This window comes from Bombina bombina, chromosome 6 (assembly GCF_027579735.1).
Source record: "Bombina bombina isolate aBomBom1 chromosome 6, aBomBom1.pri, whole genome shotgun sequence".
NCBI classification, from domain to species: Eukaryota; Metazoa; Chordata; class Amphibia; order Anura; family Bombinatoridae; genus Bombina; species Bombina bombina.
The window spans coordinates 571820943-571846896 of NC_069504.1; positions in this window are offsets into that span (position 1 = coordinate 571820943).

A 25954-nucleotide genomic window follows, 5' to 3' on the forward strand; every position below is an offset into this window, starting at 1 on the left:
TAAGACTTGGCTGACATGATTTTGCAATGCAACAGAACAGAATTGTCTTGTAATTAAAAGGTGTATACTATCCCTTTAAGGATAGACAACAAAGGGCTGGTTTCCATTGAGGTGGTAAAGTTTGGAATCTGGTGGTAACATAAAAAATCTCCATAGACTTTAATGGAGATAGATGTTTTTATCACCAGTTTCTCCATATCAATGGAAACTAGCCCAAAGTGTCTTACTAAATGGAGTGCATTTGGCAGAGGGGTCAGCTACTAGTGGTGTTCCTCAAGGGGTCAGCTCTGGGGCCTATTTTGTTTAAAATATTTATCAGGGATATCAGCAAAGCGCTACAGGGGAAAGTATGTTGATTCAAAAATGTATAATAGAGTTGATGTTTCAGGTCAGAAGAACAAATGAGAAGTGATATAAAAAGACTGGAGGATTGGAGAAATTACTGGGATCCAAAGTTTAACATTGTAAAGTACAAAATTTTGCATTTAGGAAAGAAATTTTCAAAGTTTAATCACAGAATCAATGACATTTTACTGACTGTTACAAAAGATGAACGGGATTAGAGAATTATTAGTTTCAAACTTTTAAAATTTAGTAAACAATTTAGTATTGGTGTGAGTAAGGCCAGTAGAACACTTGGTTGTATTGGTACCGATATTTGCAGCATAGTAAGTGTCTTATATCACTTTACAGATTTTGAGTATTATGTACAGTTCTGAAGGTCATATCTCCAGAAGGATATAAAGAAATTGGAACAAAATGGAACATAGTCTGAAAAAATAAAACTTACCAGGAAAGGCTCAATAACCTAAATATTTATAGCTTAGAGTAGAGAAGGGAAAAATGTGACATGATATGATAGTGATCTTTCAAGTGTATTAAGGGGCTTAGTAAAGCTGAGGCAGTGAGTATTTTTCATAAAATGAAAATATAAATAACAAGGGGTCTTGATTTCAAGATGAAGGGTATATTAAGGAGTAACATGCAGAAGCACTTCTTCACAGAAAGGGTGGTTGATTCATTGAATAAACTTCCATTAGAGGTGGTAATGATGACAAACACTGTGGGGGACTTCAAGAATGCCTGGGATAAGCATAAGGCTATTCTACAAACAAGAACAGTTTACACTATTAGGAAATTTAGGCCATATTATATTATAGTTCTTATATGCCAAAACAATGTTCATATGTTTTTTATGGACAAGATAGAGCATGTGATTTTAAGAGACATTTAATGCTATGATATTTACTTTGTTCTTTTTATATACTTTGTTGAAAAGCATACATAGGAAGGCTCAGGAGCAACAATGTCTGTGAGTAAAATTAAGTCACTCTAATAACATTTTATAACCAAGTTGTATAACTGTTTGGTACAAGCAACAAAATGACTTTTTTAAATTTTAATAACTATGTAACAGTATATACATGTATTGTATTTATTAATTTATTAATGTATTCATTTATTTAAATGTAATATCTACTTAAATCTTTAACAGTGAAATTAGACACAAAGTCATAGTTATGGTCAACAATCAGATGATAAACCATCTTTCAAATTAGTTGTGGCCACATGAGATAATGAGTTACGGTATTGAATGAGGAAAAAGTACAAATCCGTGATGTGCAATTAGCATTTCTTGCTTACTACAAGTGGAACCCATAATTCAACCACCTTTTCTTTTCTTATTACAATAAGTGTCATCATAGATTTATGTTCATGATTGCTTCCAAGTGCAAGGGATATTACATGTCTTGTAATGACAGAGTATTTTAAGGCTTCCAATTATGGTGCACAAGGATATGTACCAATGGTTCAGTGATCTTCACTTTTATGCTGCTCAGTAACATAACACACTGCATATCCACCTTTGGACCAGTTCACAAAAGATTTATTATTCATTCATTCTGCTTCATTACTAAAAAAAAAAAAAAAATGTTGCAAGAAAATCCATCCCTTATATAATTAATGTTTTTGGTTAAGTTGGCAGAAATTTCAACTGCATATAAAAATATAGAAAAATAAGAACCAAATAAATTATTGTATATATATATATATATATATATATATATATATATATATATATATATATATATATATATATATATATATATATATATATATATATATATATATTAATATTAGACTTTTTGTGCCAGCCAAGCTAAAAATGAATTTCATACCTAGTAAATTATAAAGAATTCTAATGAGGAAAACGTTATAGGCTATGAATATTAGAATTGTGAAATAATTATAATTTTTTAGGTTTAAGAGCAAGAAAGCAAAAATTAAAATCAGCAAAAACTAGTGACTTACTATTATGTCTTAATGAAATATCATCTGTTTTTAAACTTGCGAGTTATTTTAAGAATATATAGTTTTACTGAGATCATGAGGGTGTGGGCCCTAAAATTAATAGATGGCACTTTTTTGATACTTGGAATAATAATAGTAAAATAATCATTATAAAATATTAATGGTTAAGTGAAAAATAATGAATTCAATCATAGGCCTAGTTTCCTTTGAGGTGTAAAGTGTGGAAACTAGTAGTAACATAAAAAAACTCCATAGTGCTAGTTTCCATTGAGTTGGTAACATTTGGAAACTGGTGGTAACGTAAAAATTCTCCTTAGACTTTAATGAGAGAAAAATGCTTTTACCACCAGTTTCCAAACTTTAGCACCTCAATGGAAACTAGTCTATTTTTATATTTAAATACATACTGATATTTCCATAGGAACATAAGTCCAACTATTCCTATACATGGGACAACCATAAATATTACATATTACAATATGTTTCTACATTGAAACACTTGCATTATTTGCAAGTTTTAAAATTTCAAAGGGAAGTAGGTCTCAAATAGATTATTTTCCCTCTTTTACATCTAGTTGAGCTGTGGGTAATTGTTCTCAATGTATCAACAGTCTCCAACAGTGTATTAACAGTTTGTGCTTTCATTGCAAACCTGGTATAAGTTATCGCTTAACAGCGTCTAATACTTTCTCTGGAACGCAAAGAAAATCCAGACCCTTGCTGCTGATATTGAGGTATAATGGGCTGTCAGAAGCAGTCGATAAACAAAATTTCTTCCGATAGCATATTTATCGGTTTGCTACCTCGCGCAAACCTAATTACGACTCAATGGAAACAAGCCCAAAGTCTATGGGCTAGTTTCCATTGAGTTGGTATAGTATGGTAACTGGTGTTAAAAATTCTCCATAGACTTTAAAGGAGATAAATAGTTTTACCACCTGTTTCCAAACTTTACCACCTTAATGGAAACTAGCCCTATGTTTCCATTGGGATCATCAAACTTCACCTGTCATACTGTAAAAGTTATATATATATATATATATATATATATATATATATATATATATACCAAACATTTTAAGGGTCCTACATTGCAATTTAGGCCAAAATGTGAAAGCTTAGATTGTTTTAACAACATAGTTTAATGTGGGCTTGGTTCCTACTTATCAATAATATAGGATCCTTATCTGGGGTTTCATGTGAAAAGCCCCACTTAGGCTACCCCTGGTCTCTCTCTCTCTATTATTCTTACTTCTCTATTGAAACAGATCATCTTCTCATCTAATCTGCATAGGGTGTGGTTACTGTGTATGCCTTGTTCACTTTAATTAGTTGTAGTAGGTGGCGCAAAACAAGTTGCTATTCCCAATGTGTCTTACTGTAAATATTTGCGATAATATGTGGGCTCAATATATGTTAATGTTTTGATGAGTCCTAATTTTATATTCTCTTTTGGAAAAAATGGATGTCGAAACTATTTAAGAAATAAATATGATCCTTTATTTGATTATGGTAAATTTACCCAATAGTAGTGATGCTAAAAGTACAGTTAAACAAAAATTATTACAATTCCTTCAAAGTTTAAAAAATGACACCGGTGTCTCTATGTATAAAAATGTACATAATATATAAAAAATAAATTAAATTAAAATAATAATGTTGAAATCTTATATTTATATATTGTTCACTTTAATGTCTCTCATGTAGTTATGCGGCCTTGTGTGCCTCCGTGTGTGACCCCTTGTGCAAGTAAAATTGCTATAAAAAAATCTTAATTCCACCACATTTTTTAAAGATTCACATAAATTATTGGTTAACCCTAATAAAAGATGAATTGAGATGATAAAGAGCTAATATCAAGCAATCAGCATATGTTTACCTAGGAAAATAATGTCCATTCCTAGAATATTCAAATACATATTTTGTAAGTATAGTCTACAGAACCACTCAGTACCTATGTTTGTCCATCAACCAATGTAGAAAACCACTAAAAATTAAAGAATAAGTGACATTGCTCGAACCATATGTGCATTACATTGGGAAATTTGTGGCTATTGATATCAATATTATATTGACTAGAATCATGCAGCTATGTAAGGGATTATGAATAACCACATTATTTTTTATGGTAGATACAGTAAGAATCAAAATGTATACATTGAAAAGCAATGGTAATTAATAGCTACAAATGATCATGCATATAGTATTAACAATTTCATATTTAGGGCCAGATTACCAGTGGTGCGCTGTCTCACGTGAGCGATATCTGGTTTATTGAGGCTGTTTTTGCCTCAGACTTAGCACGCGTATTACAAGGAGAAAGTAAATGCGAACTCATGAGCGCAATAGTGATTTACACTATAATGATTAACGTGACTTCAGAACTCTGGTTAACTGTTATGCTAGTCAAAAAAGTGTCACAAAATACATCAAAATGACATTGAAAAGTACAGTTACACTCATAATAACACTATCTAATAAAAAAATTGAGGTTTTCAGTATTAGAAAAAAAAAAAAAAAACTAAAGGGCTGCAAAGGGTTTTAACATAGAGACACATACATATACATGTCTAAATAAGATATAAATACAAAAATACACATATATATATATATATACAGTATATATATACATTTATATACTGTGTGTGTGTATATATATATATATATATATATATATATATGGTATATATATATATGGTATATATATATATATATATATATATATATATATATATATACTGTATATACACACATATGTATATATATATATATATATTTATATATACAGTATATATATACAGGTATATATATATATATATATATATATATATATATATATATATATATATATATATATATATATATATATATATATATAAGTGCATTGGAGCCCTTTGCAGTCAATTAGATTAAAACATGAAAAAGCATATGTTTGCAATATTGATCCTTAATATAAAAGGCCAAGTGTGTTTCTCCGAAGCTGTCATGTGCAGTAGAGACTTCGCACAAGGACAAACACACCTGGCTTTAATTCAACTGACCTCGAATCTGATCCGACGCAAGAATAGTAGGTGTAATGGGGCCGGACGGGCATGACATGGGCGGGACCGGGCGGGACATAGGAGAAAGAGCAAAAGAGTGAGGGGAGAGAGAGCAAAAGAGAGGGGAGAGAGAGCAAAAGAAAAGGGGGAAGAGAGTAAAAGAGAGGGGGGAGAGAGAGCAAAAGAGAGGGGGGGAGAGCGCAAAAGAGAGGTGGAGGGAGAGCAAAAGAGAGTGAGAGAGACAGCAAAATAGAGGGAGAGAGACAGCAAAAGATAGAGGGAGAGAGAGCAAAAGAGAGAGAGAGAGAGCAAAAGAGGGAGGGAGAGAGAGATAAAAAGAGAGAGGAGAGAGAGAGAGAGAGAGAGAGAGAGAGAGAGAGAGAGCAAAAGAGAGGGGAGAGAGAGCAAAAGAAAAGGGGGGAAGAGAGTAAAAGAGAGGGGGGAGAGAGAGGAGAGAGATCAAAAGAGAGGGGGGGAGAGAGGAGAGAGAGCAAAAGAGAGGGGGGGGAGAGCGCAAAAGAGAGGTGGAGGGAGAGCAAAAGAGAGTGAGAGAGACAGCAAAATAGAGGGAGAGAGACAGCAAAAGATAGAGGGAGAGAGAGCAAAAGAGAGAGAGAGAGCAAAAGAGGGAGGGAGAGAGAGAGAAAAAGAGAGAGGAGAGAGAGCAAAAGAGAGGGGGAGAGTGTGCAAAAGAGAGGGGGAGAGAGAGCAAAAAGAGAGGGAGAGAGACAGCAAAAAGAGAGAGGGGAGAGAGATAGCAAGGGGTGGGACCGCTGTACTGCAAAAAATGTCCCGTGTGAACGAGCTTAGGACTAGTATTTAATAAAGTGTTATACTATGGGGTCAATTTAACAAGCAGTGGATGCTGCTTCTGACCCACATCATTTCTGGCTCACAGCGGAAGTTAGGAAGCCTTTCAGGTGATGGACTGATACCAACCTGATCCGATCGGGATGATTAACACCCCCTGCTAGCAGGTGAGCAGGGGGCGGCATTGCCCAAGCATTTCACTAGAAATGCTTGTGCAATGTTAAATGCTGACAGCGTATGCTGTCGGCATTTAGCGAGGTTGGGCGGACATAATTTGCTACAGCGAATCATGTCCGTTCGCCTCTTGTTAAATTGACCACTACGTATTTACTGTAAATATTTCCCATTTCAATGTTCTGCACACAGTTCTATGTATTTTTAAATAGACATTCATATACTTATATCTGCTTATATCTATACCTATATTTAATCTTTTACATATATATATATATATATATATATATATATATATATATATATATATATATATATATATATATATATATATACATATATATATATATATATAAATAAAAGAAGTCCTGACTGAATGACTGACTCATTAAGGCTCAGCTCAAACCCTTTAACCTAGGAATGTGAAATTTGGTAGGTACATTGTTTTTATGATGTAGGCACCCACTAAGGAACAATTTTTCTAAATGACATCCCTAAGGGTGTGAAAAAGGGGGGGGGGGTGAATTTTTTGTATAGATACCTATATCTTAAAAACCGAAGATGTTACAGACGTGAAAATTGGTATTTAGATTCTCCTTTAAAAATAAAGAAACAGATATTTTTTGCATTTCCCAAAAAATCCCCTTAAGGGAGTAAAAAGGGGAGGGGTTATTTATGAAGATCCCTATATCTCAAAAAACAAAGATGTTACAGACGTGAAAATTGGTATTTAGATTCTCCTTTAAAAATAAAAAAACACGTTTTACCATTTCTAGAAAATCCACTTAAGGTGGGGGAAAATGGGAGGGGTTATTTATGTGGATCCTTAAATCTCAAAAATCAAAGATGTTACAGATGTGAACATTGGTATTTAGATTCTCCTTTAAAAATAAAGAAACATGTTTTGCCATTTCCCAAAAATCCACTTAAGGGGGGTGAAAAGGGGAGGAGTTATTTATGAGGATGCCTATACCTCAAAAACCAAAGTTGTTACAGACTTCAAAATTGATTATTAGATTCTCCTTTAAAAATAAAGAAACACATATTTTTCCATTTCCCGAAAGTCCCCTTAAGGGAGGTTTAAAGGGGAGGGGTTATTTATGAGGATACCTATATCTTAAAAAAAAAAAAAAAAAAAAAAAAAGAAGTTAAAGATGTGCAAATTGGTATTTAGATTCTCCTTTACAAATAATGAAACACATGTTTTGCCATTTCCCTTAAATCCTCTTAAGAGGGGTAAAAAGGGGAAGGTTTATACCTTTATCTCAAAAACCAAAGATGTTACAGACGTGAAAATTGGTATTTAGATTCTCCTTAAAAAATAAAGAAACACGTGTTTTACTATTTTCCGAAAATCCCCTTAAGGGGGTGAAAAGGAAAGAGGTTATTTATGAGGATCCCTATATCTCAAAAACCAAAGATGTTATAGGCGTGAAAATTGGTATATAGATTCTCCTTTAAAAATAAAAAACCAAGTGTTTTTCTATTTCCCGAAAATCCATATAAGGGGGGTGAAAAGGAGAGGAGTTATTTATGAGAATACCTATACCTCAAAAACCAAAGATGTTACAGACCTGAACATTGGTATTTAGATTCTTCTTTAAAAATAAAGAAACATGTGTTTTATCATTTCCCAAAAAAAAAACAACTTAAGGGGCATGAAAAGGGGGGTGCTTTATGAGGATAACTATATTTCAAAAACTGAAGATGTTACAGACGTGAAAATTGGTATTTAGATTCACCTTTAAGAATAAAGAAACAAGTGTTTTACAATTTCATGAAAATCCACTAAATGGGGGTGAAAATGTAAGGTTATTTATGAGGATACCTATATCTCAAAAACTTAAGATGGTACAGACGTGAAAATTGGTATTTAAATTCTCCTTTAAAAATAAAGAAACTTGTGTTTTACCATTTCCCGAAAATCCACTTAAAGGGACAGTCTAGTCATGTTTAAGATAGGGCGTGCAATTTTAAACAACTTTCCAATTGACTTTTAGCATTAAATTTGCTTTGTTCCCTTGGGGGTATTTTTGAAAAGCTAAACCTAGATAGGCTCAAACTTATTTCTAAACCGTTAAAAACCGCATCTCAGCTTAGAGCATTTTGAAAGTTGTTCACAGTTAGACAGTACTAGTTCATGTGTGTCATATAGATAACATTGTGCTCACTCCCATGGAGTTATTTAGGAGTCTGCACGGATTGGCTAAACTGTATGTCTGTCAAACGCTCTGAGATAAGGGGCAGTCTGTAGAGGCTTAGATACAAGGTAATCACAGAGGTAAAACATATATTAATATAAAAGTTTTGGTTATCCAAAACTTGGGAATGAGCAATAAAGGGATTATCTATCTTTTTAAACAATAACAAATTTGGTGTAGACTGTCCCTTTAAGGAATGTGTAAAAAGGAGGGGTTATTTATGAGGATACCTATATCTAAAAATAAAAGAAAAATTTACAGACGTGAAAATTGGTATTTAGAGTCTCCTTTAAAAATAAAGAAACACGTGTTTTACCATTTCCCAAGAATCCACATGCCAAATTTCTTGCTCTTAACGTCAGGAGTTCTCAAGATATAGATATCACTAAAAAAATTAATACTCTTTTTTTCACATCTGACAGTTGTCATGATATATATATATATATATATATATATATATATATATATATATATATATATATATATATATATATATATATATATAGTATATTATATACATTTTAATATTAAAATAATTGTAAACAGAATAATAATTATATATTTTGATGTGCCGAATGGACACGGCACCCAAAACTTATCTGATTGGTGCCCATGTACGAGAAACACAAAGAATTAACGAAAACTCACAATGTTTATGTCAGAGTGTCCAACTCGAACGGGCACACACGTGAGAGCACACGTCTTTGCGAGTGGTCAAGTTTTTTCCTATTTTTTACAAATCACTAAATCCACGAGAGTAAAGCCATGGGCAACAGCTAATATATATATATATATATATATATATATATATATATATATATATATATATATATATATATATATATATATATATATATATATATATATATATATATATATATAGCTAAGATGTGAACACTCACTCCATCTAACAACTGCAAGGGTGCTAGTGAAATAAATAAATGCAGACAAAAAACTTGCACTCTCTGGTCTTTTCAATAAAGTAATAGTTTTGTCATGCCGTCCGCTCCGTTGTGGCAATTGTGGCCGTTGCCACTGATGCAGACTGCTCTTTCCTCTTCCCATGGCCATTGCCATGGACGCAGGCAGCTCCTTCCTGTTACCATGGCCATTACCATGGACTCTTCGATGCTCCGGCGCAATTGGTTCTGACGTCACCACCACTCCTGGACGTCTCTCTTGGCGCGAACCTGGGTGTATGTAAGTACTTTCCTCCTTACTTACATTGCCCAAGTATAGGTGTTACTGTTTGTGCTCCTGGGTGCTTGCTCTGCTGATTAACCCCTAAACTGCTGATTGCCTTACTGTTGCTGAACTCTGCCTGTCTCAAGACTACTCTGCTGATTAACCCCTGAACTTCTGTTTACCTTATTGTTGCTGAACGCTGCCTGTCTCTAAACTATTCTATTGATTAACTCAGAACTGCTGATTGCCTTATTGTTGCTGAACTCTGCCTGTCCCAGACCTCTCTACTGTTTAACCCCTGTACTGCTGGTATTCTGGATTGCCTTATTGTTGCCGAACCCTGCTTGCCTGACTATTCTCCAGTTATCTTCTTTAGTGCCCTTTCTATTGTGAGTACTGCTGACCTCATTTAATTACCTGTTATCTTGTTCTGGGATATTTCCTTATCCTTCCACTTGATGCTGGGATAAGAAGACTATTGGCCAAGTTTGGTCTGATAGGGAAATATCCAATGAGCATTACATTATACTTGGGCCATGGACCCAAATGAGGGAGCAAGAGCAGTCTCTCTTCAGGGACATACATTTGCAGAGTCTGGATTCTAAACTAGAGACTATAAGTACTATGCTTTTCTTACTTGTCTCTGAGAAAAACACTACTCCTGCTGCCATGCAGTCTTCCCCTGCTGCTAGTCCTGTAGCCTCCTCCCCTGCTTCTGGTAGTATACCCTGGATACCATTGCCTGACAAGTATGATGGCGCTACTGACTGTAGGGGATTTCTCAACCAGTGCAGACTGCATTTCGGTAATGACCCTCGTAACTTCCAGTCCCATCAGTCAAAGGTCACCTTTATTGTTTCCTTATTGAAAGATAAGGCCCTAGCCTAGGTTTTTCCCCTATTGGAACTCAACTCATAAATCATGTTGATGCCTTTGTTTCTGCATTCTCTTCCGTGTTTGGGACCTTTGGTCGCACTTCTGCTACTGAATGCTCTCTCTTGAATCTTCGTCAGGGTAATAGATCTGTGGCACAATACACCATCAAATTTTGCACCTTGGCACATGAGACCAGCTGGGATTGCAGTGCTCTCAAGGCAGCCTTTTGGAGAGGTCTACATGAACGCATCAAGGATGAGCTTTCAGGAGCGACAAGCTGAGAGAGAGAATTCACAGAGTCCTGCCTCCCCGTCCTCCTACCCATCTAGCCACTAGACTACCCTCTACTTCTCCTGCACTTCCAGTTGCCTCTGAGGAGGAACCCATGGATCTCTCTTCCCTAAAGTCCTCTGAATCCAAAAGACAGAGAAGAAGGAGATTGAGACTATGTTTTTATTGCGGTTCCAATTCACATCATTTTAAGAACTGTGATATACTGCTGGGAAAAGCCAAACTTAGAGGAAAATAGTGGGGCACCTCTAAGCATGGTCATTACCAATTCCCCTCATTCTTCTCGAATCCTGGTATCTATTACCCTCACCTTTCTCTGGAACTCTGTTCAAGCACAGGTCTTTGTTAATTCGGGAATAGCTGGAAATTTCCTAGACCACCGTTTCATGATTTAAGCAGGTTTGTCTCTTCTTCAGAAGAAACAATTTCTCAAAATAAGCACTCTGGATGGCACACCCCTGGGATCAGGCTTAATCCATTTTGAATCAGCACTTCTAACTATGACCGTGGGAGTCTTACATTGTGAACAGATACAATTTAATGTTATTCATTCTCCTGCTCAAACGGTTATCTTTGGTCTTCCCTAGTTATGCAAACACAATCCTCAATTTGATTGGACTGAGGGACAGTTGGCTTCCTGGGGTAAGCCATGTTTTCATTCCTGTCTGGCCACGGTTATTCCATTGCTTCGCTCCCCTTTGGCCACTCTTCAGACTTCTTCCACCCTCTATCAGTATATGCAGATTTCATGGATGTGTTTGAAAAGATGGCAGCCAATGTGCGGCTACCTCACCGCCCATACGACTGCAAAATAGAATTGTTTCCCGGAGCCCTACTTCCTAAGGGAAGGATCTGTCCGCTTTTAAAGGCTGAAACTAAAGCCATGGAGGACTACATCCTAGAGAATCTAGCTAAAGGCTTTATTCGCTCTTCCTCTTCTCCTGCAGAAGCAGGCTTTTTTTTTTGTTAGCAAAAAAGATGGTGGTTTAAGACCATGCATTGACTACAGAGCTCTGAACAACATCACGATTAAGAACCGCTATCCTATCCCCTTGATCACTGAACTTTATGATTTACTCCAAAATGCTTGTTACGTTACTAACCTTGACCTTCGTGGGGCATACAACCTTATTCGTATCTTCCCAGGACACGAGTGGAAGATGGCCTTCAACACAAGATCAGGTCATTATGAATACTTAGTGATGCCTTTTCGGTTGCGCAATGCCCCCGCTGTCTTTCAAGCCTTTGTCAATTATGTCTTCCGTGACCTCCTTAACCGTAGTGTCATTGTTTATTTGGATGACATCCTTATATTTTCCACAACCTTAGAGGAGCATCATGAGCATGTAAAACAGGTACTTCTTCGGCTAAGAAACAATTCTCCCATAGCCAAGCTGGAGAAATGCAAATTTGACCAAGTCCGGATCCAGTTCCTCGGATAAGTTATTTCACAGCAGGGTTTCACCATGGATCCTACAAAGCTAATAGCAGTTCTGGAATGGCCTCAACCCATCACTTTGAATGAACTACAGATATTCTTGGGGTTCTCTAATTATCACCACAAGTTCATAAAGAACTTCTCCAAGATTGTTGCTTCCCTCACTGATCTAACTAAACGAAACAGGGACTGCAAGAATTGGCCTCCAGCAGATACTGATGCTTTCACTCTCCTAAAAAAGGCCTTTTGTACTGCTCCTGTATAATGCCCTCCTGATCCTAATCGGCACTTCACTTTAGAGGTTGATTCCTCAGAGATAGGAGCTGGTGCTGTCTTGACTGAAAGGGATCCTTCAACCTCCAAATCGCATTCTGTAGCCTTTTTCTCCAAACGTTTATGATGTGGGGAATCTGGAACTCCTAGCCATTAAAATGGCTCTTACTGAGTGGCGACATTGACTAGAGGGAACTACCAACCCCATTCAGATTCTTACCGATCATAAGAACCTGACATACTTGGAAACAGCTCATCGACTCAATCCCCAACAGACCAGGTGGGCCTAATTCTTTTCTCGCTTTAATTTTACAGTCCCTTATCTTCCTGGGACCAAGAACAGGAAGGCTGATGCGCTTTCCAGTCGGTTTCCCCACTCTTATGACTCTTCTGAAGCCCTTATCGAACACATCATTCCTTACTCCTCTGTGATTGCTCAACTTAACACCTTTCTACTGAAGAGATTACAACATGCTCAGTCAAGGAAACCTCCTGAAGCCCCTACGTCTCCAGAGATCCTTTTTTGTACCTCCTATCCTATGCACTCCTGTGCTATGCTGGGCCCATGATAGCAAACTATCAGGTCATCCTGGTTCGACAAGAACCTTTAAACTTCTTTCTCTGCATGTTTGGTGGCCTACCATGAATTCCAACTCTCTAGATTATTTCAAGGCTTGTCAGCCTTTTGCTGCCAATAAAACTCCCCAATCTTTACCTCATGGCTTATTTCCACCTTTGACCATACCCAAACAATCCTGGACACACATAACCATGGATTTTATTGTGGATCTCCCTCCTTCTGACAATCTGACAATCTTCTGATGATATATGGGTTGTGGTGGATCGATTTTCCAGGATTGCTCATTTTGTGCCATTGGTCAAGTTACCTACTGCCCAAGAGTTGACAACTCTGTTTCTTCTTCATGTAGTACGTCTTCATGGTATACCCGTAAACATTTTTTCTGACAGAGGACCTCAATTCATTTCCAGCTTCTGGAGAGTTTTTGCAAAAGGATTGGGACACCGGTTTCCTTGTCTTCCAGTTATCATCCCCAGACAAATAGTCTGACAGAGAGAACGAATCAAGATCTCGAAAACCTATCTTAGTACTAATGTCAATTCCCAGCATACCAATTGATCTGGACTGTTGCCCTTAGCTGAACTGGCAAGGAACAGTCATTGGCATTCATCTTTATGATGCACTCCATTTCAAGCTGCAGCAGGTTACCAAACTTGTGTCTTCCCCCTTTCAGTTCAGTCCATGAGGGTTCCTGCCGCTGATCGTCATTTCAGTGACCTTACTACTCATTGGCAGCATATACGCTCTCAGTTATATTCAGATGTCTCTAGAAACAAGAGGCATGCCGACCATCATCGGGCTGCTTTTCATGCCTTTGCAGTATGTGAGCGAGTCTGGGTCTCTATTCGACATGTTCGCTTACATCAGCCCTGTTACAAATTGGTCCTCACTACATCGGTCCCTACAAGGAGATCAAAAGACTTTCTCCTGTGGCCTACAAAGTGGCCTTACCCAGAATCCTGCATATCCATCCGGTCTTACACATCTCTCTGCTCAAACCCTACATCACAAACAGATTTACAAGAGAAAAGGAAGAAGAAGGAAGCACTATTGTGGCACTCTTGGATATTGTTAGGGGTGATAAGTTGTACCATAACAAAGAGAGAAGATAGGGATAACCAGTTAAATATTTAAAACGTAACTTTTACTCATAATGTATAAAAAGGTGAATACATAGACATTTAAAAACAACTAAAAAAATATATAAAGATGACTGCTCCATGAGTGTATGAAGAGATACTATAAAATCCCATCCCGGTTATCACAGAAAAAGGCACATACCAGCAGATAGACTGGAGGAAGTTCACAAATGGGTAGTGACAAAATGTAACTATTAAATCTTCAGCCAAAATGGCTGTTACCTATTACCGTTTATTACCTCTATTGAAGCTACCAGAATTCCAACTCAATTAATTAAATTTAAGCTATATAGAGATATGTAGGTAGCGCAAATATACACCTATAAAAGTCCATAGCAAGGATAGCTGGTACTATTGACCATTTATTACCATGATTAAAGCTACTAAAATAACAATTATCAAAGTAAAATAAAGCTTAAGCTGTATTGTAATGCAATGTCAATTAATATATGTGTGGTTAGTTAAAATGTAGGTAGCAAAATATAAAACTATAGAATCTGCAGCCAAAGTGGCTGACACCTATTACCCATGATTATTGTTATTAATGCTAGCAGCACCACAACTCCTAGAAATAAGGCTCAATAATATATGGATAGTACTGGGGTAGTACTCATATGTTGCTAGATCACACGTAGGTAGCAAAATATAAAGCTATAGAATCTGCAGCCAAAGCGGCTGGTACCTATTACCGATTATAACCGTTATTAATGCTACCAGAACTACAACTCATATGGATAAGCTTAGGCTATATTGTACTATAATTGTAATATAAGGATAGTACTCATATGTAAAGCGTAAAGAAAAAATTATTACTTTCACAGCAAAAGTAGCTGATACTGTTTACCTTTTATTACCATTTAGATGCTACCAAAACAACAGCTATGTAAGTAAGCTTAAACTGTAGTGAGAAACAATAAGGACCGGAACCGCATTAATTCCACAGTGGTTATGGGAATATATAAATTATGGTGGACATAGACAAGGAGCAGTGCGAATGCCTGATGCGCGTTTCGCAACTGCTTTTTCAAAGGCACCGGCTGCCCCCGATCTCTACTCTTTTATTTATCAGACAGTCAATAGGATTTGCACGGCATAGAGCATCACTGACGCCCTAGATAAAGGAAGTGTCAATTCGATTGGCTATGGGAGGGGGTGTTGGCACCAATCAGGTTAACCTATTATACTCTTGTGCGATCACGCACAGTCTATTTACAACGTTCATGTGGGGTAACAATATCCTGCATACATCATATCTGTATTTAAATCAATATGGGTAGAAGTTCCGTATACCTTTTTTTTTACGGTCAGACACAGTCTAATCACCTAATTTACATATGATGGAAGTATCATGATAAGTGCAGATATATGTCAAAATCGGATAAATATTTAGCCCTATCGTGGGCAAAAAATAAATAAATATATATATACTTTTGTGCGGTCATGCACAGTCTATTTACATGAATTGCATATGGTATCAGTATTGTGATAAATGAAGATTTAATAGTTAAATATTGTCGCTACCCATTTGTGAACTTCCTGTAATGCTTGTGGGATATTCCACTATCAGACCAAACTCGGGCCAGTCGTCTTCTTATCCCGGCATCAAGTGGAATGATAGGAAATATCCCAGAGCAGAGAGAGTTTGTGAAATGAGGTAAGCTGTACTCACAGCAGGCAGGGCAGTCCTCAGCAGCAACAGGAAGACAATCCAGCAGTATAGCAGTTCAGGGGTAAACCAATAGAAGGACTGGAAACTGGCAGGAGTCAGCAACAAAAGGATATCCAGTAGTATAACAGTTCAGGGGTAAACCAATAAAATGGTCAGATAAGCAGAGTTCAGCAACAGTAAAGCAATCCAGTAGTTCAGGGATTAAGCAGACAGAGTGGTTAGACAAACAGAGTTCAGCAACAGTATAGCAATCCAGTAGTACAGAAATACAACACCCAGGTAACACCTATACTTGGGCAGAGAATGTAAGTGAAGCAAGTACTTACATAGCTGCCGATTCGCACCAAGAGCTCAAGGACCTCAGAGAGGAGGAGATGTGCATCAACAACGTCATTGCCACACACTCTGAGGAACCGCCGGATCCCTGGCAACCGCCAGAGCGTCCTAGGCAATGAGCAGAGAGGAAGCGTCACAGCCAGGGGCGTATATATCTGCTGGTATGCTTTTTCTGTGATAACCGGGTTGGGATTTTATAGTATCCCTTCAAAAACTCAGGGAGCAGTCATCTTTATAAGTTTTTTAATTGTTTTTAAATGTCTGTGTATTCATTATGAGTAAAAGTTGTTTTAATTATATAACTAGTTAACCCCATCTTCTCTCTTTGTTATGGTACAACTTATCACCCCTAACAATATCCAAGTATGCTACAATAGTGCTTCCTTCTTCTTCCTTTTCTCTATTAATTCAATATATAGGCACTAGGCACTGCCCTCCCTTATGTATATACTACTATAGGAGGGTTTTGGGGGATTGTTTGCTTACCCTTATATCTCTGATTGAACTATCAGGGAATGTTCTTGTTTAAATGTATCACAAACAGATTTACCCAACTCAGACCTCCTCCTCCACCACTCTTGGTTTGTGGTGAGCCGAAGTATGAGATTGCCAGGATCCTAGACTCCAGGTACAGATGCAGGCAACTTCATTACCTTGTGCACTGGAAAGGTTACTCTGTGGCAGATCATTCCTGGGTTCCTGCCCATCATGTGCATGCTCCTTCTCTGGTCTCCAGGTTTCATACTGCTCCTCTCGCCAAGCCGCATTAAGGGTCCCTTTTTACTCCAACAGACAAAGACAATGGATAGGAGGAGTCACCAGCAAAGGAGACTGAAAAGGACCTATTAGAGAGATAAGAGTGGATCCAGGAGAGGGCAGTGTCAGAGAGCCCAAAGGAGCTTATAGTTTGATGGAGAAGGGGATGGTCAATGGTGTCAAAGGCAGCAGACAGGTTAAGTAAGATTGAGTAAGTATTGAGTAGTGGCCGTTGTTTTTAGCAGAAAGAAGATCGTTAGTAACCTTGGTGAGGGCAGTCTCAGTTGAGTGTTGGGGATGGAAGCCAGATCGCAAGGGGTCAAGCAATGAGTTGGAGGACAAGAAGTAGGTTAGGTGATCAAAAACCAGTTTTTCCAGGACTTTTGAAGCTAGCTGAAGCCTTGATATGTGGAGGTAGTTTGCAGGAGAATTGGGGTCGAGGGAGGGTTTTTTGAGGATGGGGGTGACCTTTGCATGTTTGAAGGAATATGGGAATGAACCGGTAGTAAGGGATAGGTTAAATATGTGAGTAAGAGCTGGAATGAGGGTAGAAGACAGAGAAGGTATTAGATGTGAAGTGATAGGGTCAAGTGGGCAGGAAGTGAGGTGTGAGGAAGACAATAGGGAACTCACTTCATTCTCAGTGGTTGGGGGAAAGTGCTGAGAGTGGTGGAGGGGGTGGCTGGGGGCGGAGATGGAAGGTTGCAGTCTTGGGATATTACTTTGGATGGTAAATGTTTAGTTGAAAAAGTAGTCTGCCAGGTTTTGAGCACTAAAGGCAGATGAAGGGGGTGGTGCAGGTGGATAGAGGAAAGAGTTTAAAATGGAGAAGAGACGTTTAGGTTTTGAGGAGTGAGTAGATATAAGAGAAGAAACGTAGGTTTGCTTGGCTAAGTGAAGGGCAGAGGAGTAAGAATAAAGAATGAACTTATAGTGGAGGAAATCTGGTTCAGAGCGGGATTTCCTCCAGGCACATTCAGCAGCATGGGAGCATTTTTGCAGGTAGCATGTTTTCTTAAAATGCCAGGGTTGGAGCTGACAACATGGGTTTTTTATGTGTACTAGTGGAAAAGCCTGTGTACACAGGCCAAAATGTTTAATGAAGGAACTATACCTATTCATCCCTATCCCTCTATTCATCTATCCCTCTATTCCTCTGTCCCTGTCCCTATCCCCCTGCCCCTATCCCCCTGTCCGACTATCCCTATCTCCCTGTCCCCCTATCCCCCTGTCCCCCTGTCCCTATCCCCCTATTCCCCCGTCCCTAATCCCCTGTCCCCCGTCCCTATCCCCCTGCCCCCTATCCCCCTGTCCCCTATCCCCCTGTCCCCCTGTCCCTATTCCCCTGTTCCCATCCCCCTGTCCCTATCCTCCTGTCCCTATCCCCCTATCCCTATCCTTCTTTTCCCCTATCCCCATTTCCCCTATTTCCCTTTCCCTATCCCCCTTTCCAATAACTAACATTACAAAAAATAAAAAAAGCTAAGATTACTGAAAAAAAACAGACTTCATTATCCAAAATAATAAACAAATATTCCTAATCTAATACCCCCTTTTTTTTTAAAAAAAAAAGCCACCCCAAAATAAAACCCTGATCTAATCTAAACTACCAATAGCCCTTAAATGGGCCTTTTGTAGGGCAGCTCTTAAAACAGCTCTTTTACATTAAAAATTACTAATCCCCCTAACATTAAAACCCCCAACCCACCAAACCCACCAAACCCCCCAAAATAAAAAAAACTAACACTAATAAACCTAAACTACCCATTTCCCCTAAATGGGCATTTGTATGGGCATTGCCCTTAAAAGGGCATTCAGTTCTTTTTTACTGCCCTTAAAAGGGCATTCCCCTCTTTTTCAAATTGCCCAAAAAACCCTAATTAAAAAAATAAATAAAAAAAAAAGTTAAAAAAACTAACACTAAAGCCCCAAATAGGTATTCACAGTTCCTGAAGTTCGGCGGAGAAGGTCTTCTTACAGGCGAGTCAATAATCTTCATCCACAGCGAAAGTGGCATGGAGCAGAGATGCAGAGTGTTACAGGTGTGGGGATCCTCGGCGGCAGCGATCCTCGGCAGCCACAGAGCTTCTCTGCGGCATGAAGGCTCCTTTTCATGTGATCGTCCACCGCACACTGAAACCAAGAGCAGATTAAATCTTATTGGCTGGTGAACAGCCAATAGGATGAGAGCAAATGAAATCTTATTGTCTGTTCACCAGTTAATAAGATTTCAGTTGCTCTCATCCTATTGGCTGTTTACCAGCCAATAAGCTTTTAGTTGCTGTCATCCTATTGGCTGATGTGAAAATGTCAGCCAATAGGAATGCAAGAAACCCCAATAAATATGGAGTACCTTGCATTTTATCTTCAGTGTGCGGCAGGAGATCGTATGAAGAGGAGCCTGCACACCCTGAAGAGCCCCACGGGGACCGCTGCCGAGGATCGCCACATCTGGGAACACCACTCTGCATCTCCGCTACCACTTTGCGCCGCCTTCGCTGTGGATGAAGATGATGGACCCGCCTGGAAGAAGACCGCCGGACTGCAGGAACCGTGAGTACCTATTTGGGGCTTTAGTGTTAGGTCATTTTTTGGGGTTTTTGTTATTGGGGGTTTTTGGGCAATTTGAAAAAGAACTCAGTAAAAAAGAGCTAAATGCCCATACAAATGCCCCTTTAGGGTAAATGGGTAGTTTAAGTTTATTAGTGTTAGGTTTTTTTTATTTTGGGGGGTTTGGTGGGTGGTGTTTTTTAATGTTAGAGGGGGGCTTAGTATATTTTGAATGTAAAAGAGTTGATTTCTTTAGGTCAATGCCCTACAAAAAGCCCTTTTAAGTTTTTATTTTAGGGGGGCTTTTTATTTTCATAAGGATTAGGTTTTTGTTTTTGTTTTTGGATAATGTGGTTTATTATTTTTTGCCATGTTAGCCTTTTTTATTTTCTGTAATTTTAGAATAATTTAACGTAATTTTTTTTTTGTACTGTTAGGATTTTATATTTTATTTGTAATGTAGTATTTTTTTAATGTAATTAAGGGGTTAATTTAGGTGATGTTAAGTTAGGGGGCTTAGTCATTAAATTATTTTTTTGCGTTGTGGGGGTTGGCGGTTTAGGAGTTAATATGTAAATTAGGTTTATGCGTTATGGGTGGTTGCGGATTAGGGATTAATAGATGTATTATGTAGTTTGTGATGTTGGGTTTTGCGTATTTAGGGATTAATAATTTTAATAGGTAGTTTTTTTGTTTTGTTTTTTTTCAATCCATTTGTTTTTGTTTTTTTCCAATCCATTTGGATGCAGCTTCTTTTGGCTGCCTCTTGCTGCCAACATTCCATTGAGTATGCGTGCGCAACTGCCGACGGCGACGGACGCATTACAAATGCGATTATAGTATAGATATAGGTCTGTAAATACATATATACACATAGAAATAAATAAATACATATATACTGTAAACATATAAATACATTTGCACACACATATAAACATATATATGTATTATATATATATATATATATATATATATATATATATATATATATATATATATATATACACACACATATTTAGAGATGTATATGTATATATGTCTATGTTAAAGCCTTTTGTCTGCACCACCTGAGACCTGATTGAGCACTTACAACTTTTTTGTGTAATATTTTTTTGTAAATAATTTTTATTATATGATGTTATTATGAGTGTAACTGTACTTTGTAATGTATTTTTGATGTGTTTTGTGACACAGTTAACCAGAGCTCTGAGTCTGCTCTAACCCGATGCACGTTAGCTTCCATTGCGTTCAAGCGATCGCATTTACTTTCAACTTGTAATACAAGCGGAAAAACCTGACACCCGCAAACACCCGCTACAAACACCTTATCGTTTGTGCATAACTGATAGCAGTTCACTCGTAATCTAGCCCAAAGTCTGTTTAACATCTGCCAGCATTAGCTTTTTCTGCCTCCATTACTAACACACTAGATTAAGCACTGTCCTAACAAAACATATATAGCCTCAGCAGTCTCTAGGTAAGCTTAAAGTGAATGTAAATTTAGATGACAAAGTGCCCGGTTTTTAAAAATCCAATTAAAAACAGGGGCACTTTAATTTGTCAGAAATGACGGATTGGTCATCCTCCAATCACGGCTTCCCCCCCAGGGGAATTAGTGTCTGATTCAACGCCATGATTGGAGGAAGCTGGATTCCTCATTTTAGACCCAGGAAGAGTCTTTTTGATGGGCGGGGGAAGTGATGCAGCGGCTGTCAAGATTAAAAGGTAAGTATTTTCACAACACAAGTGAAATGTTAATTTTGTTGAATTAAAGTGCCCCTGTTTTTAATCTGATTTTTAAAAAACGGGCACTTTATCATCTAAATTTACATTCACTTTAATTATTTTCATTAACTGAAAGAGAACCCAGTGTAAAACCTGGACTAGATTCTACACAGACTGTCACCCTGATAGTGAGATAGAGAATTGGTCCACCCTACTTTTTCAAATACTCCCATCCTGGGAACCTGGAATGCAAAACAGAACTTAAAGGGACAGTCTAGTCAAAATTAAACTTTAATGATTCAGATAGGGAATGCAATTTTAAACAACTTTTCAATGTACTTTTATTATCAAATGTGCTTTGATCTCTTGGTATTCTTTGTTGAAAGCTAAAGCTAGGTAGACTCATATGCTAATTTCTAAAACCTTGAAGGCTGTAAATTAATGTGTGCCATACAGATAACATTGTGACCACGCCTGTGGATTTACAAGTCAGAGGGCACTGATTGGCTGAATGCAAGTCTATCAAAAGAACTGAAATAAGGGGGCAGTCTGCAAAGGCTTAGATACAAGGTAATCACAGAGGGAAAAAGTATATTAAAGTGACAGTCTACACTAGAATTTATATTCTTTTAAAAAATAGATAATCCCTTTATTCCCATTTCCCAATTTTGCATAACCAACAAAGTTAAATGAATACACTTTTGACCTCTGTGATTACCTTGTATCTAAGCCTCTGCAGACTACCCACTTATCCCAGTGCTTTTGACAGACATGCAGTTTTCAGTGCAGACTACTAAATAACTGCACGGGAGTGAGCACAATGTTATCTATATGACACACATGAACTAGTACTGCCTAACTGTGAAAAACTGTCAAAATGCTCTGAGCTAAAAGGTGTTTTTCAACGGTTTAGAAATTAGTTTGAGCCTACCTAGGTTTAACTTTTTAAAAATACCACCAAGGAAACAAAGCAAATTTGATGATAAAAGTAAATTGGAAAGTTGTTTAAAATTGCATGCCCTATCTGAATCATGAAAGTTTAGTTTTGACTTTACTGTCCCTTTAATATAACAGTGTTGGTTATGCAAAACAGGGGAATGGATAATAAAGGGATTATCTATCTTTTTAAACAATAACAATTCTATTGTAGACTGTCCCTTTAAAGTGACATAAAACTCACAATTTTTATTTCATGATTCAGATAGAACATACAATTTTAAACAACTTTCCAATTTACTTCTATAATCACATTTTCTAAGTTTTCTTCTTATTATTTGTTGAAAAGCAACACTATATGGTAGCAGTTTTGCAACAATTGTACAAAGAATAAGAGTGCGCTCAAAAGAGCTCTACCAAAACTACTAAATAGTTATTTTGGAAAGTATATAAGGACAATGTAACCTTAATAAAATCAGATCTAATACTGTAAATAAGAATATGAATATTTATTTATATAATCAACTTTAAAAACTTATACTTTATAAGCATTCATACAATAAAATAGAATAAGGTGCACCTTATATTCTATACATAATTAAATTCTATGCACAATTGGGTTATTTATATATCTTCACATCAGGAAAAAAAAAAAAAACTTAAGAGGTTTTTTATCTTTTTGGCGTGTTTAGAAGATTGTATCCAAATCTTGCAACAAAGTATTTTACAACTCTGAATAGATGTATCCAATATTTGAATATATATCAAACAAATAGTAACATCCAGCGGACAGCTGAGTTACGATATTGGCACAATAATTTCCAAAAGTTGTACTGTTTAATTTCTTAGGTGTAATATCGTCTTGTAGCAGAGGTTGAGTTTTGCCCACAATAGAATTTACTCACCAGAATACGAAAGTTCACAGATATTTCACTGCCTTTCTCTGACCCCTTTTTTTACCTTCTGTGTAGATTCGGCGTTCAGAGAGCCGTTAGATCTGGCTCTGACGTGTCTCACACACGTGCTTTGCTCCTCCGCCAATCACAGGGTCAGATTACCAGTGGTAAAAATTTTCAAAGGACTGAAAGCTCCGTAGACAGCAATCGATCAAGAGTTGTTCAAAGGGCAATACTCCAGCTGATGCAAACAGCTATGCACCTATTTCGAGCAGGAAACTTCCCAATAATCCTAGCAATACTCCAGCTGATGTTTGCATCAGCTGGAGTATTGCCCTTTGAAAAACTCTTGATCGATTGCTGTCTACGGAGCTTTCAGTCCTTTGAAAATTTTTACCACCGGTAATCTGACCCTGTGATTGGCGGAGGAGCAAAGCACGTGTGTGAGACACGTCAGAACCAGATCTAACGGCTCTCTGAACGCCGAATCTACACAGAAGGTAAAAAAAGGGGTCAGAGAAAGGCAGTGAAATATCTGTGAACTTTCGTATTCTGGTGAGTAAATTCTATTGTGGGCAAAACTCAATCTCTACTACAAGACGATATTACACCTAAGAAATTAAACAGTACATATTTTGGAAATTATTGTGCCAATATCGTAACTCAGCTGTCCGCTGGATGTTACTATTTGTTTGATATATATACAAATATTGGATACATCTATTCAGAGTTGTAAAATACTTTGTTGCAAGATTTGGATACAATCTTCTAAACACGCCAAAAAGATAAAAAACCTCTATTAAGTCTTTGTTTTTTCCTGATGTGAAGATATATAAATAACCCAATTGTGCATAGAATTTAATTGTGTATAGAATATAAGGTGCACCTTATTCTCATTTTATTGTATGAATGCTTATAAAGTATGTTTTTAAAGTTGATTATATAAATAAATATTCATATTCTTATTTACAGTATTAGATCTGATTTTATTAAGGTTTACATTGTCCTTATATACTTTCCAAAATAACTATTTAGTAGTTTTGGTAGAGCTCTTTTGAGCGCACTCTTATTCTTTGTACAATTGGATATTTTTAGTGTGATTTCTGGGAAATATCATGCTTTAATAGTTGCTATAACTACCTTTCTGGGTATCTCTTATTTTATAAGTTTTGCAACAATGTTATACATTAGCAAGAGCACTTGATGTCAGCACTGTTTTCTATCATTTAGTGCTCTAGGCATGCAGAGACTACCTATCTAGATATCTCTTCAACAAAGAATAACATAAGAACAATGCAAGTTTGATAATAGAAGTAAACTGGAACCTTTTTTAAAACATTTCATGTTCCTTTAATTTTCCCTTGGGCTGCATGTGTTATCTCACATCTTTATTTTAGTGACTGTGCAAAATCATGGGTCCTAAATACACTTTCATCACTCTTGTCAGCAGTTTGTCACAAAATACAAACACTGAGTTTCATTGTCCCTTTAAGAAATTATATATGTTATTATCTTTTTTTTCCTTTTCATTTCAAATAAATGTCAATATGTGTAATTGCATCAGGTTATATAACAAGAGAACAATACCGCTTTTTGGCAAGATCTGCCCTTTTCTTTTTTATTATCCTACAGGTTTTTCATCAATGTCTAAAATCAAATACTCAGCATTTTATGTTACTCTAACCTATTTCTCATGATGATAAGTAATGTGCATTATTAAAAAGCATGCAATAGTCATCTAAATGATTGGCACATATTCAGCTAAAAATGCTGTAACTTCTAAAACACAATTTCTCTAATGAACAATCTAACTGTGTTTATATAAAACCTGACTGAATGATTATCAGATATATTTTATGCTTTGGTGTGCAAGTCTATCTCATTTATCATTTATCTCATTTATTAATTATTTTAAATGTTTTATTTTTTTATGAAGACATTGTTTAAAACAAATTAACACAATAAAAACCCTCTGTTTAAAAGGGACAGAGAAACAGTAATTAAAAAAAAAAAAAAAAGTAAAGAGCATAGTTGTTTTATGGGACTTGAAAGCCAAAATCAAACTTTTGTGGTATGCAATTTTAAGGGCTCGATTTATCAAACATATTTTCCTCAATTTGCGCCTCAATTCACGCCGTCGTAATATATCTCCTATTTGTCAATCACAAATACTCCGAAAAATGTGCAAATACGACTGACAAATTCTCGCCCTTCAATGTCCCTCGCCTAGGCGCACATTTGCGCAAAATAAAGTTTTAAAACGCCCTTTTCCGGGTGTATATTCAAGAATACGACCTATTTCTCTCCAAAATATATATTTATCATTATTTTGCGCCATTGGCGAGCCTAAAGTTCTCCTCCTAATACGACTACTAATGTTCTCCATGAAGAGATAGGAGAACATCTAATTTACTCCATAATTTCAGCGCCAGAAGATGGATTATTTCCTGATTTTGTCTGCAATTTCTTTAGCAAGGGGCCATGAAAATCGTATAAATGAACAGATTTTGCCAATACGTAGACGGCAAAGAGTTCCACGAGTTTTTCTACCTCGTTGTGGACTTCAGGCATTATCTGATTACCAGATAAAAAAACGATTTCGACTAAACAGGGAGAGCATACAAAATCTATATGTTCTAATTCAGAATGATCTAGAGCCACAGACCAGAAGAACAAGGTCAATACCGGGAATGCTCAAGTTATTGGCAGTTTTGCATTTCCTAGCCACAGGCTCTTTTCAGGCTGTGTCCAGTGCAGTGGTTGGC